Genomic DNA, 12,500 nt, shown 5'->3' on the forward strand with positions numbered 1-12,500 from the left:
TTACTTGTTTACATTTAAGTTTTGTGACATTATTCCTCGTTCGCAAAGTGCCATCGGTCATAAACAGTTTTGATTTGTCCACATTCGTAAAGCCATTAAGTATTTTATAATATTCGATCAGTTTTCCTCGGAGGCGACGTTTCTCAAGACCGTCGTAAAGTTTGTTGCGCAAGGAAGGGATAATTTTTTATGCCCGACGTTGAACACTTAATTTAGCGATGTCTTTTACATGGTGGGGAGACCAAAACTGCACCGCATATTCCAAGTGGGGTCAGAACAAGCTAGTGTACAGCGGAAGTATTACGTCTTTATTCTTGAATGAAGGTTTCTCTTAATGAAGCCAAGCATTTTGTTCGCTTGACAAAGGAAGGAGACAAGGAGGAAGGGAGAACAAGGAAAAGAGGAAAGAAAGGAAGGAAAGAGGAAAGGAAGGAAGAATTCAGTGGAAGAAGACAGAGGAAGAAAGGAGGGAAAGAGGAAAGAGAAACTGTCGATGAAAATGGAGAGACAGATTGATAAAGACAAGAGACGTGGAGGAAGGAAGAATAAGGAAAAAGAAAATGAAATAAAGAAGGAAGAAGGAAAGGGAGGAGGGAGTGAACGGAGGAGAGAAGAGGAAAGACAAAAGGAGGAGGAGGAGGAGGGAAGAAAAACGATGCAAAATAAATTGATGAAGGAAGAATAAAAATGGAGGAGACGGGGAGGAAACCAAGAAGGGGAGGAGGAAAGATGGAGAGAAGAATGGAGAGAGAGAGAGAGAGAGAGAGAGAGAGAGAGAAGATAAGAGAGGGAATGGAAATGTCAAGGACGTGATGAAGAGAGATAGAGAGAGAGAGAGATAAGAAGAGAAGGGGAGGAGGAGGAGGAGGAGGAGGAAGATACGGAGAATGGGTTGGAGGAAAAGGAGATGGTCTGGGAGGAAGAGATAACAAAAAGGGAGGAAGAGGAAGAGGAGGAGGAGGAGGAGGAGGAGGAGGAGGAGGAGGAGGAGGAGGAGGAGGAAATGTTTAAAGAGGAGGAGGAGAGAAATAATGTAAGGGAATATGGAGGTAAGAGAGAGAGAGAGAGAGAGAGAGAGAGAGAGAGAGAGAGAGAGAGAGAGAGAGAGAGAGAGAGAGAGAGAGAGAGAGAGAGAGAGAGAGAGATAGAGAGAGAGAGAGTAAGGAGGAGAGACCATTTCACCTTCATTATGTACATTTCTTACCTCCTCCTCCTCCTCCTCTTCCTCCTCCTCCTCCTCCTCCTCCTCTTCCAGAACTCTTTGATCTTTCTTTCCCCTTCATTTTAACGTATTATTATTATTATTATTATTATTATTATTATTATTATTATTATTATTATTATTATTATTTATTATTATTATTATTATTATTTACATCGTCTATTATCGTCTTCATTAGTTGTTTATTTTTCTTCTTTTTTCTTCTTTTTCTTTTTTTTTTCGATTTTTCTTTCTTTTCTATTTTTTTCTTCTTGCTTTTTATTTTCTCAGTTTAATTATACTTCTTCTTCTTCTTCTTCTTCTTCTTCTTCTTCTTCTTCTTCTTCTTCTTACTTTGTCATTCAAATTCCCTATCATTATTTAACTTTATCGCTCTCCTCCTCCTCCTCTTCCTCCTCCTCCTCCTCCTCCACCTCCTCCTCCTCCTCTTCCTCCAGCCAGCAACGTGAGAGGGAGAAATTTGCAATATAATTAATATCTGACCCGTCCTCCTCCTCCTCCTCCTCCTCCTCCTCCTCTTTTCATATATTTTTGCAGCCCTTGCTTTGTTCCCTCTTCTCCCATCTCCTCTTCCTCTTCCTGTTCTTCCTCTTCCTCTTCTTCTTTTTCTTCTTCTTCTTCCTCTTCTTCCTTCCTTTCAGTGAAGTGCGCTCCTCCTCACACACACACACACACACACACACACACACACACACACACACATACACACACGCGCAAAACGAGGGCGGTGGAGGGTACTTGTTTTTTCCTCCTTTTGGCGCAGCTGCAGGAGGAGGAGGAGGAGGAGGAGGAGGAATACATAGGAGGAATACATAGGAATACATAGTTAGAAGAGAACAGCATGTGCCTTTAAGGAAGAATGGAACATGGAAATTTTACAGTAAAGAGAGAAATAAGAGGAACACGAACAAAAAGAAGACGACGAGAAGAGGAAGAGGAAGAGGTAAAGAGGAGAAAGATGAGGAGGAGGAGGAGGAAAAGGCATCACGGGCAGACACGGCCGTAAAATGTATCCTGATGTGTCCGGGGCGTGGGTGTGGCGGCCTCGTCCCGACCACATCGCGGCCGCAAGCACCAGAAAAAGGGGTGGAAAAGTGCACCATCACCTCCTCCCTCCAGCCACCACCTCGCTGGGAGAGAGAATGATAAATATGAAACATGACTTTTGGGAGGATTACATTATTCCTTGCGTCTGGTACTCGCTAAAAAAGACACAGATTTTAACAAGGAATAAACTCGGCACGTCACGTCTGAAAGGTGCTAAAATACGCAAGGAGTGTTTTTTTTTTTCAGTCTATAGGCCTACTTGTTTTTTCTTCAATCTGTAGGAAGGAAGGGAAGTAGAGGGGGGGGGTAAAGGAGTGGGGAATGAAAGGAGAGGTGAAAGAAGGGAAAAGAACAGAGAAAAAGAGTGTCTGAAGTAGGTGAAGAAGACAGACATATTTAGAAAGAAAGGAAGGAAGGGGGGGGGGGGTAAAGGAGTGGGGAATGAAAGGAGAGATGAAAGGAGGGAAAAGAGCAGAGAAAAAGAGCGTCTGAAGTGGGTGAAGAAGACAGACTTATATAGAAAGAAAGGACTCTACACTTGAGGCTGCAAAGAGAGGCATTTTATCAAGGAGTATTTCCCAATTACTTCCAACGCCATAACAGAGAGAGAGAGAGAGAGAGAGAGAGAGAGAGAGAGAGAGAGAGAGAGAGAGAGAGAGAGAGAGAGAGAGAGAGAGAGAGAGAGAGAGAGAGAGAGAGAGAGAGAGAGAGAGAAACGAAGGTGTGCAAAGTAAAAGCGAGATACGAGATGTTACAAAAGAGAGAAACACTGTACCAAGGAGGGGGGGGGGGGGGGCCTAACCTGTACACCCCAAAAAATTAAACCACTCCCAGCGTCTGTACCTTAAACTGACCTAGTACATGAGAGAGAGAGAGAGAGAGAGAGAGAGAGAGAGAGAGAGAGAGAGAGAGAGAGAGAGAGAGAGAGAGAGAGAGAGAGAGAGAGAGAGAGAGAGAGAGAGAGAGAGAGAGAGAGAGAGAGAGAGAGACGAAGGTTCACGAGGAAAGAGTCAGACATATTACGTACAAAGGATAAAACCAGGAGAACATACACAGTGACTGGAAGATCTTCACTCTGTACCCCTCAAGAATCATATTACACCCAACGTCCCGTACTCAAAACTCACCCTCAAAAGACACAGATACAGAGGTTAACAGGGACAAAGGGAGGACTTACAACATGACCCTTCTCCGTTTCCCCCCTCACAAGGATCACATTGTACACTTCCTCTAAAGTCTTGCGTTGATATTAGCTGTGTCCTGCCCCACAAGAGAAAAATGAGGGAAAACAGGGAGAAGAAAGGGAAGATAGAGATGGAGAAAGGAGAGGAATGGAGGAAGGAAATGGAAGAAGAGAAGAAAGGGGGAAAACAGAGAAAAGAAAGGAGATAAATAGACAACGAAGATGGAAGAAAAGAAGATGGGAAGTCGGAGAAAAGGAAGAGAAAACAGAGATGAAGAAAAGAGGGGAATGAAGGACGTAGATGAAAGAAAAAGAAAAGAAAAAAAAGATCAGAGAAGAAAAGAAAACAAGAAAGAAAAACAAAGAAGAGGGGAAGAAGCGAACTGGAGAAATGAAGAGAGAGATCAAAGAGGAGAAGGAGGAGAGGAGAGGAGAGTGAGTGGAGGGAAAAGGAAGAGAAAGGAAGAGAAAAAGGGAAGGGAAATGAAAGGACCCAAGAATAGAATGATCAAAGAGGAGAGGAGAAGGAGGAGAGGAGAGGAGAGTGAGTGGAGGGAAAAGGAGGAGAAAGGAAGAGAAAAAGGGAAGGGAAATGGAAGGAAGGACCCAAGAATAGAATGATCAAAGAAGAGAAAGAGGAGAGGAGAGGAAAGTCAGTGAAGGGAAAAGGAGGAGAAAGGAAGAGAAAAAGGGAAGGGAAATGAAAGGACCTAAGAATAGAATGATCAAAGAGGAGAAAGAGGAGAGAAGAGGAAAGTGAGTGAAGGGAAAAGGAGGAGAAAGGAAGAGAAACGAAGGGAAGGGAAATGAAAGGACCCAAGAATAGAATGATCAAAGAGGAGAGGAGAGGAGAGTGAGTGGAGGGAAAAGGAGGAGAAAGGAAGAGAAAAAGGGAAGGGAAATGAAAGGACCCAAAAACCGATTCCATTTAGAGAGAAAAAAAAAGTAATTCTAAAAAGTTCAACCCCTTCAGTGTCTCTCCTTGTAGTCCTCTGTCTGTCTGTCTGTCTGTCTGTCTGTCTGTGATCCACGCGCACGGCTTGTCTAGTGTTGCAACTGACTATATAACTTGACTTTTAAGGAGGCTGTAATAGAGGGTTTTATTGAAGGCTTTAAGAGAGGTGGTGGCGGTGGTGGTGGAGGGGAGAGTAGGCGTGATTAGTCTTGTCTGAGAGAGAGAGAGAGAGAGAGAGAGAGAGAGAGAGAGAGAGAGAGAGAGAGAGAGAGTTCAGGAATGATAGTGTAATACGTCTTGTCAAGGAAGAGGAAGAGGAAGAGGAGGAGGAGGAGGAAGAGGAGGAGGAGGACGAGGAAGGAGAAGGTGAATATTAAGTAGCAAAATGAAAAAAAACAAATAAAGCAAAATTAAAACAAGAAACGAAAGAAAAAAGAAAAAAAGGAAGAAGAAGAAGAAGAAAAAGACAAAGAAAAAGAAAAGGAAAAAAAAAAGATCAAAGCGAAGAAAAAACAAAAATAAAAACATAAATAAAGAAAGAAAGTAAAGAAGAAGGAGAAGAAAAGAAGCGAAATGGAGGAGGGAGGAAGGAAGGAATGCCACCATCAAGGAGGAGGAGGAAGAGGAAGAGGAGGAGGAGGAGGAGGAGGAGGAGGAGGAGGAGGAGGAACGTCGTCTCTCCAAGCTTAATTCTCCACTGTGTCAGCTTTGAACGATTAAGAATATCTTTTGTGGACGCCCCGTGAAAGGTAAACGGAGGAGGAGGAGGAGGAGGAGGAGGAGGAGGAGTGTTGAAGGATAAAGAAGAAGGAAGAGGAGATGTAAAAATATGAGTGAGTATGAGGAGTAGTAGTAGTAGGAGGAGGAGGAGGAGGAGGAGGGGGGTTGAAGGATAAAGAAGAAGGAAGAGGAGAGGTCAAAATATGAGAGAGGAGGAAGAGGAGGAGGAGGAGGAGGGTTGAAGGATAAAGAAGAAGGAAGAGGAGAGGTCAAAATATGAGAGAGGAGGAGGAGGAGGAGGAGGAGGAGGAGGAGGGTTGAAGGATAAAGAAGAAGGAAGAGGAGAGGTCAAAATATGAGAGAGGAGGAGGAGGAGGAGGAGGAGGAAGAGGAGGAGGAGGAGGAGGAGGAGGAGGGGGAAGGATACAGAAGGAGGAAGAGGAGAGGTCAAAATAGGAGAGAGGAGGAGAAGGAGGAGGAGGAGGAGGAGGAGGGGAGGAAAGGTCAAGGCAAATAGGACGAGGAGGAGGAGGAAGAAGAAGAAGAAGAAGAAGAAGAAGAAGAAGAAGAAGAAGAAGAAGAAGAAGAAGAAGAGGAAGAAGAAGAAGAGCAGGAGAGTAAAGAAACAGGAAAGAGAGAGAGAGAAAATAAAAAGAACAAAACAGAACAGGACAGGACAGGAGGGAGAGAGAGAGGAAGGAAGGAAGGAAGGAAGGAAGGAAGGAAGGAAGGAAGGAAAGGGGGAATGAGGGGTAAAGGAGTAGGAAACGAAAGGAGAGGAGAAAGGAGTGTTTGAAGTGAGCAAAGAAAACAGGAGCAATAATGGAAAGAAAGAGAGGAAGAAAAGACCAAAAACATGGAAAAGCGTAAAAGAAAAGAGATGAATGAAAGAGAGAAAAAGAGAGAAGTAGAAATGAAAAAAAGAGAAAAGAAAAAAAGAGAAAGAAAAGATGAGGAAAAAAAAAAGATGAGAAAGAAAAAACAAAATAAAATAATAAACATGGAAAAAGTATAAAGAGAGAGAGAGAGAGAGAGAGAGAGAGAGAGAGAGAGAGAGAGAGAGAGAGAGAGAGAGAGAGAGAGAGAGAGAGAGAATGTGAATATCAATATATGAGAAAGTATGCGTCACACACACCCACCCACCCACACACACACACACACACACACACACACACACACACACACACACACACACACACAAGACGAAGGTAAACACAGGTAACGCCTTAACGACAGGTAATTCCAAAGGCTTAATTACAGGTGCTCGGTGTTTAGGAGTCTTTGTATGAGTGTTCCAGGAGCCCGACACACAGGTAGGCTTAGGTAGGTAGGGTGTTAAAGGTGTAAGGTGAGATAGGAAGGAAAAGAAAGGAGAGAGAAAGAGGAAGGGAGAGAGAAGGGAGGGAAGAGAAGAAGGTAGGGCAGAGATATAAGGAGAAGAGAAGGAGGGAATGAAAAGAAGGGAGAAAGAAAGACACAAAAGAGGAAGGAAAGGAGAAGGAGAAGGGAGGGAAGAGGAGAAGGAGGGAAGTAGAGACATAGGAAGGAAAGAGGAGGAAAGGCAGAAAGAAGAGAGGAAAGATGAAGGAAGAGAGGGAAGAGGAGGTAGAGTAAGAAGAAGGGAGATATAAAGAGAGATAAAATATTAAGAAAGAGAGAGAGAAAGGGAAAAACGGAGAGAAAAAAAGGTACAGTATTGAGGGAGGTAGGAAGAAATGGAGGAAATTTTAAGAGGAAAGAGACTAAGAAAGGGAGAGAAGAGAGAAGAGAGGAGAAAGGAAGAGGAAATAGAGATGATAGGTAGAGTAGAAGAAGGGAGGAAGAAAAGGAGAAGGAGAAGGAGGGAAAAGAAGTAATAAAGAATGTAAGGAGGAAGGAAGAGAGAGAGAGAGAGAGAGAGAGAGAGAGAGAGAGAGAGAGAGAGAGAGAGAGAGAGAGAGAGAGAGAGAGAGAGAGAGAGAGAGAGAGAGAGAGAGAGAGAGAGAGAGAGAGAGAGAGAGAGAGAGAGAGAGAGAGAGAGATTGGGGGAAAATTGAAACAAGGAAGAATTAATGAATAGAAGAGAGAGAGAGAGAGAGAGAGAGAGAGAGAGAGAGAGAGAGAGAGAGAGAGAGAGAGAGAGAGAGAGAGAGAGAGAGAGAGAGAGAGAGAGAGAGAGAGAGAGAGAGAGAGAGAGATTGGGGAAAAATTTAAACAAGGATGAATTAATGAATAGAGGAAATGGAAGAGAGAGAGAGAGAGAGAGAGAGAGAGAGAGAGAGAGAGAGAGAGAGAGAGAGAGAGAGAGAGAGAGAGAGAGAGAGAGAGAGAGAGAGAGAGAGAGAGAGAGAGCAGAAATGAATGTTAGAGAAATATTCATCAATGCAACGAGAGAGAGAGAGAGAGAGAGAGAGAGAGAGAGAGAGAGAGAGAGAGAGAGAGAGAGAGAGAGAGAGAGAGAGAGAGAGAGAGAGAGAGAGAGAGAGAGAGAGAGAGAGAGAGAGTGGAAAAGAGAAAAAGGAAGAATTGACGAATGGAGGAAAAGGGAAGGGAGAGAAAAATATATAAAAAAAAACGGAAATATATGTTTAGAAAAATATTCAGTTATGCAAAGGAAGATATTTACGAAAGAGGAAGAAATAAAGGAAGGAAAAAAGATTGCGTGAGAAGGAAATGAGGAAGAAGAAGAAGGGAGGAAAGAGAAGAAGAGAAGATAGAGAGAAGATGGAGGGGTAGACAGAAGGAAGAGAGAGAGAAATGAGATAAGAAAATAATAACTGGAAACTAGCAAAAAATAAAATATAGAAAATAACAATAAAACTAATAAAATAAAATAGAAAAGAAGAAAGTAAGAGAAGAAGAGGAAGGGAGGAAAGAGAAGAAGGGAAGATATATAGAGAAAGAGGGGGAATAGAAAGAAGGAAGAGAAAAAAAATAACAAAGAAAACAATAAAAACTAATAAAATGAAATAGAAAAGAAGAAAGTAGAAAAGAAGAGGAAGGGAGGAAAGAGAAGAAGGGAAGGTAGATAGAAGGTGGGAAGAGAAAGAAGGAAGAGAAAAAAAATAACAGAAAACAATAAAAGCGAATAAAATGAAATAGAAAATAAAGAAAATAAAAGAAGAAGAAGAAGAAGAAGGGAGGAAAGAGAAGAAGGGAAGGTAGATAGAAGGGGGGGAATAGAAAGAAGGAAGAGAAAAAATAACAAAGAAAACAATAAAAGCGAATAAAATGAAATAGAAAAGAAAGAAAGTAAAAGAAGAAGAAGAAGGGAAGAAAAAGAAGAAGGGAAGGTAGATAGAAGGGGGGGAATAGAAAGAAGGAAGAGAAAAAAAAATAACAAAGAAAACAATAAAAGCGAATAAAATAAAATAGAAAATAAAGAAAATAAAAGAAGAAGAAGAAGAAGAAGAAGGGAGGAAAGAGAAAAAGGGAGAAAGAGAAAGAGAAATGAGATCACAGAAGAAGAACTGAGAACTCCCAAAGATGAAAATAACAACAACAAAAAAGAAAATAACAAGAAAAATTACAATAAAAAATAATAAAAAGCCTTACATTCACAGCAGCAACCAAAACAGCGCCTTGAATCTATTAGGCAAAGGGTTTTCCATCGAATCCATCTGATCAGATCCTTTGTGTGACGGAAAAAGAAGGAGAGGACGATGGAAGGAGGAAGGAGAGGGAGGGAGGGAGGGAGAGAAATTGGGTTTGAGAATAGAAAAGAGGGAAGAGGAAGAAGGGAAGGAGAGGGAGGGAGGGAAAGAGAGATTTAAAAATGGAGAAGGGAAAAGTTGAAGGGAAGAAAGGAAGGAATATGGAGGAAAGGAAAGAGGAAGAAGGGAAGAAGAGGAAGGGAGGGAGAGAAAGAATAGTGATTTAAGAATGGAGAAGGGAAGAAAGGAGGGAATATAGAGGGAGGAAAGGAAGAAGAAAGGTTAAAGATAGGAAGAAGGAGGGAGGGAGAGAAATTGGGTTTAAAAATAGAGAAGGGGAGAGAGGAAGAAGGGAAGGAGAGGGAGGGAGAGAAAGAGAGATTTAAGAATGGAGAAGGGAAAAGAAGAAGGGAAGAAAGGAAGGAATATAGAGGAAGGAAAAGAAGAAGAAAGGTTAAAGATAGGAAGGAGGAAGGGAGAGAAATTGGGTTTAAAAATAGAGAAGGGGAGAGAGGAAGAAGGGAAGCAGAGGGAGGGAGAGAAAGAGAGATTTAAGAATGGAGAAGAGGAAAAGTAGAAGGGAAGAAAGGAAGGAATATAGAGGAAGGAAAAGAAGAAGAAAGGTTAAAGATAGGAAGAAGGAAGAAGAGAGAGAAAGAGAAGGGAGAAACAGCATATAAGTTAAGAAATGAAAGAAGGGGAAGAAGATGAAAGAAAAAAAATGGAGGACTTGAAAATGAAGAAGGGAACGATAGAAGATGGAATAAAGGGAAGAAAAGGGGAAGGAAGGAAGAAATAAATGGAATGAAAAAAGGGAGATAATAGATAAAGAAGAGAGAGAGAGAGAGAGAGAGAGAGAGAGAGAGAGAGAGAGAGAGAGAGAGAGAGAGAGAGAGAGAGAGAGAGAGAGAGAGAGAGAGAGAGAGGAATATAAGCTCATGAAAGGAAGAAAGAAGGAACAGGAGAAAGGAGAGAAGAGAATGAAGGAAGAATTAAAAGTTTAGATGATAGGAGAAGAAACAGTGAAAGAGGAAAGGAAGAGAAAGGGATTAAATAAAAGAAAGGAACAGTAGAAGAAGATGGAAAGAGAAAGAAGGAAGAGAAAGGAAGGGAAACAGTAAATATTCAATAATGGATGAAGGGGAAGAGAAAGAGAGGGAGAGAGAGGTAGAGGAATAAAGATTAGGGATTGGAAGAGGGGAGAAGAGGAAGGGAGAGAAAGAAAGAAAGATAGAACGATGAAAGGAGACCCAGAAGAAACAAGAGAAAGGAGAGGAAGGGATAAAGATTGAGAAAGAGGGGAAGAGAGAGAGAGAGAGAGAGAGAGAGAGAGAGAGAGAGAGAGAGAGAGAGAGAGAGAGAGAGAGAGAGAGAGAGAGAGAGAGAGAGAGAGAGAGAGAGAGAGAGATAGAAGAGGGGACAGTTGAAAAGGTAAAGAGGGGGAGAGAAGAGAAGTGATGAAAGAGTGAATGAGAAGATGAGAGAGAGAGAGAGAGAGAGAGAGAGAGAGAGAGAGAGAGAGAGAGAGAGAGAGAGAGAGAGAGAGAGAGAGAGAGAGAGAGAGAGAGAGAGAGAGAGAGAGAGAGAGAGAGAGAAGAAAACACGAAGGCTTAGAAATGGAAGATGGGACATAGCAATAAGGATAAGAGAGAGAGAGAGAGAGAGAGAGAGAGAGAGAGAGAGAGAGAGAGAGAGAGAGAGAGAGAGAGAGAAAAAGGAATAAACGTCTACGAATATAAGAGGAGAAGCGAAAGAGGGAAGAGAGAAGGAGAGGAAAGGTTCAGGAAGCGAAGAAGAGGAGGAAGAAGAGGGAAAAATAAGGGGAAGGGATAAAGTTAGATAAGAGAAGAGAAGAGGAAGAGGACAAGAAGAGGAGGTAAGAGGAAGTAAGAGGAAGGAGAGAGAACATTCCTCCCCTACAAGATCTTTTTTTCCCTCCCATTTCTTTCCTCACTCTGATTTCCCAAGTGATTTTTTTCCCCACTTAACTTTTATTTTTCCTCCTTTTTTTTTCATTTCCAAATATAACACATTTTTTTCGTATTTTTAGACATTTTACTTTTTTTTCTTACTTTGTTTTATTTTACTTTTCTTTATTATGCTTTTTTTCTTTGTTTTTTTTTTTTGTTTTTTTTTTCATTTCCAAATACTCAACTTTTTTTCTCGTATTTTTAGACATTTTATTTTTTTTCTTACTTTGTTTTATTTTACTTTTCTTTATTATGCTTTTTTTCTTTGGTTTTTTTTTTTTTTTTTCATTTCCAAATACTCAACTTTTTTTTTCGTATTCTTAGACATTTTATTTTTTTCTTACTTTGTTTTATTTTACTTTTCTTTATTATGCTTTTTTTTCTTTGTTTTTTTTTTCATTTCCAAATATAACTAAACTTTTTTTTCGTATTTTTAGACATTTTATTTTTTTTTTTCTTACTCTGTTTTATTTTGCTTTTCTTTATTTTGCTTTTTTTCTTTATTTCTGTGTTTTTTTTCATTTCCAAATATAACTCACATTTTTTTCTCGTATTTTTAGACATTTTATTTTTTTTTCTTACTTTGTTTTATTTTGCTTTTCTTTATTATGCTTTTTTTTCTTTGTTTTTTTTTTATTTCCAAATACTCAACTTTTTTTTTCGTATTTTTAGACTTTTTTTTTTCTTACTCTGTTTTATTTTGCTTTTCTTTATTTTGCTTTTTTTCTTTATTTCTGTTTTTTTTTCATTTCCAAATACTCAACTTTTTTTTTCGTATTTGTAGACTTTTTTTTTCTTACTTTGTTTTATTTTGCTTTTTTTTTCTTTAATTTTCGGTTTTTTTTCATTTCCAAATATTTCTCATTTTTCTCTAATTTTTTTTCTCTTATTTTTCTATTATTTTTAGACATTTTACTTTTTTCTTACTCTGTTTTATTTTGCCTTTTTTTATTATGCTTTTTTTTCTTTATTTCTCGGGGTTTTTTCCATATCATTTTTCCTTTTTTTTTTTTTTTACGTACTCGCATTTTTTCTTTATTTCTCGTTTTTTCATTTCCATATTTTATCTTTTTCCTTTTTTTCTCTTTTTTACGCAATCACTTTTTTTTCTTTCATTCATTCATTGTCTGTCTATCTTATCCTGTTTCCTTCATTCCTTCCTTCCCTTCTCTATGTTTTCTTTTCCTTCTTTTCCTTCTCTACTTCATGAATTTTTCTTCTTTTCTTTTCCTCTTTTCCTTCCTTTACATATTTTTCTTTCTTCCTTTTTTTCCTTTCTTTCTTTCTTTCTTTCCTTCCTTCCTTCCTTCCTTCCTTTCTTTCCTTCTTTCTTCCTTCCTTCCTTGTGTAACCTTTTCAGAACACACACACACACACACACACACACACACACACACACACATCACGCACTAACAAGAACAACAGACAGGAAACGAGAGAGAGAGAGAGAGAGAGAGAGAGAGAGAGAGAGAGAGAGAGAGAGAGAGAGAGAGAGAGAGAGAGAGAGAGAGAGAGAGAGAGAACCCTTACAAGATAGCTTCCTCCTCCCTCCCCCCTTCCTCCACCTTTCTCTCGCATTACTTGTCTGTCTGTCAAGTTACGTCAGGCAAGGTCAGGCAAGGTCAGGCGAGGGAAGGGACATCAAGTAGAGGTCACGAGAACGGAGGGTCAAAGGAAGGAAAGGTCAGGTAACGTTAGGTCAAGGTCACACGCTTTAGTTATGGGAGGTCAACGTGGTTTAGGAAGAGGAGGAGGAGGAGGAAGAGGAGGA

General features: G+C 40.2%; 1 protein-coding gene across 2 annotated transcripts in view; it reads left to right on the forward strand.

The window, feature by feature from the left end:
* Nucleotides 1–12,500, forward strand: part of LOC126980866 (myotubularin-related protein 6-like) — a 112,450-nt gene that overhangs the window by 47,254 nt on the left and 52,696 nt on the right. The window lies entirely within an intron of this gene.

Source organism: Eriocheir sinensis, chromosome 45 (assembly GCF_024679095.1).
Source record: "Eriocheir sinensis breed Jianghai 21 chromosome 45, ASM2467909v1, whole genome shotgun sequence".
NCBI classification, from domain to species: domain Eukaryota; kingdom Metazoa; phylum Arthropoda; class Malacostraca; order Decapoda; family Varunidae; genus Eriocheir; species Eriocheir sinensis.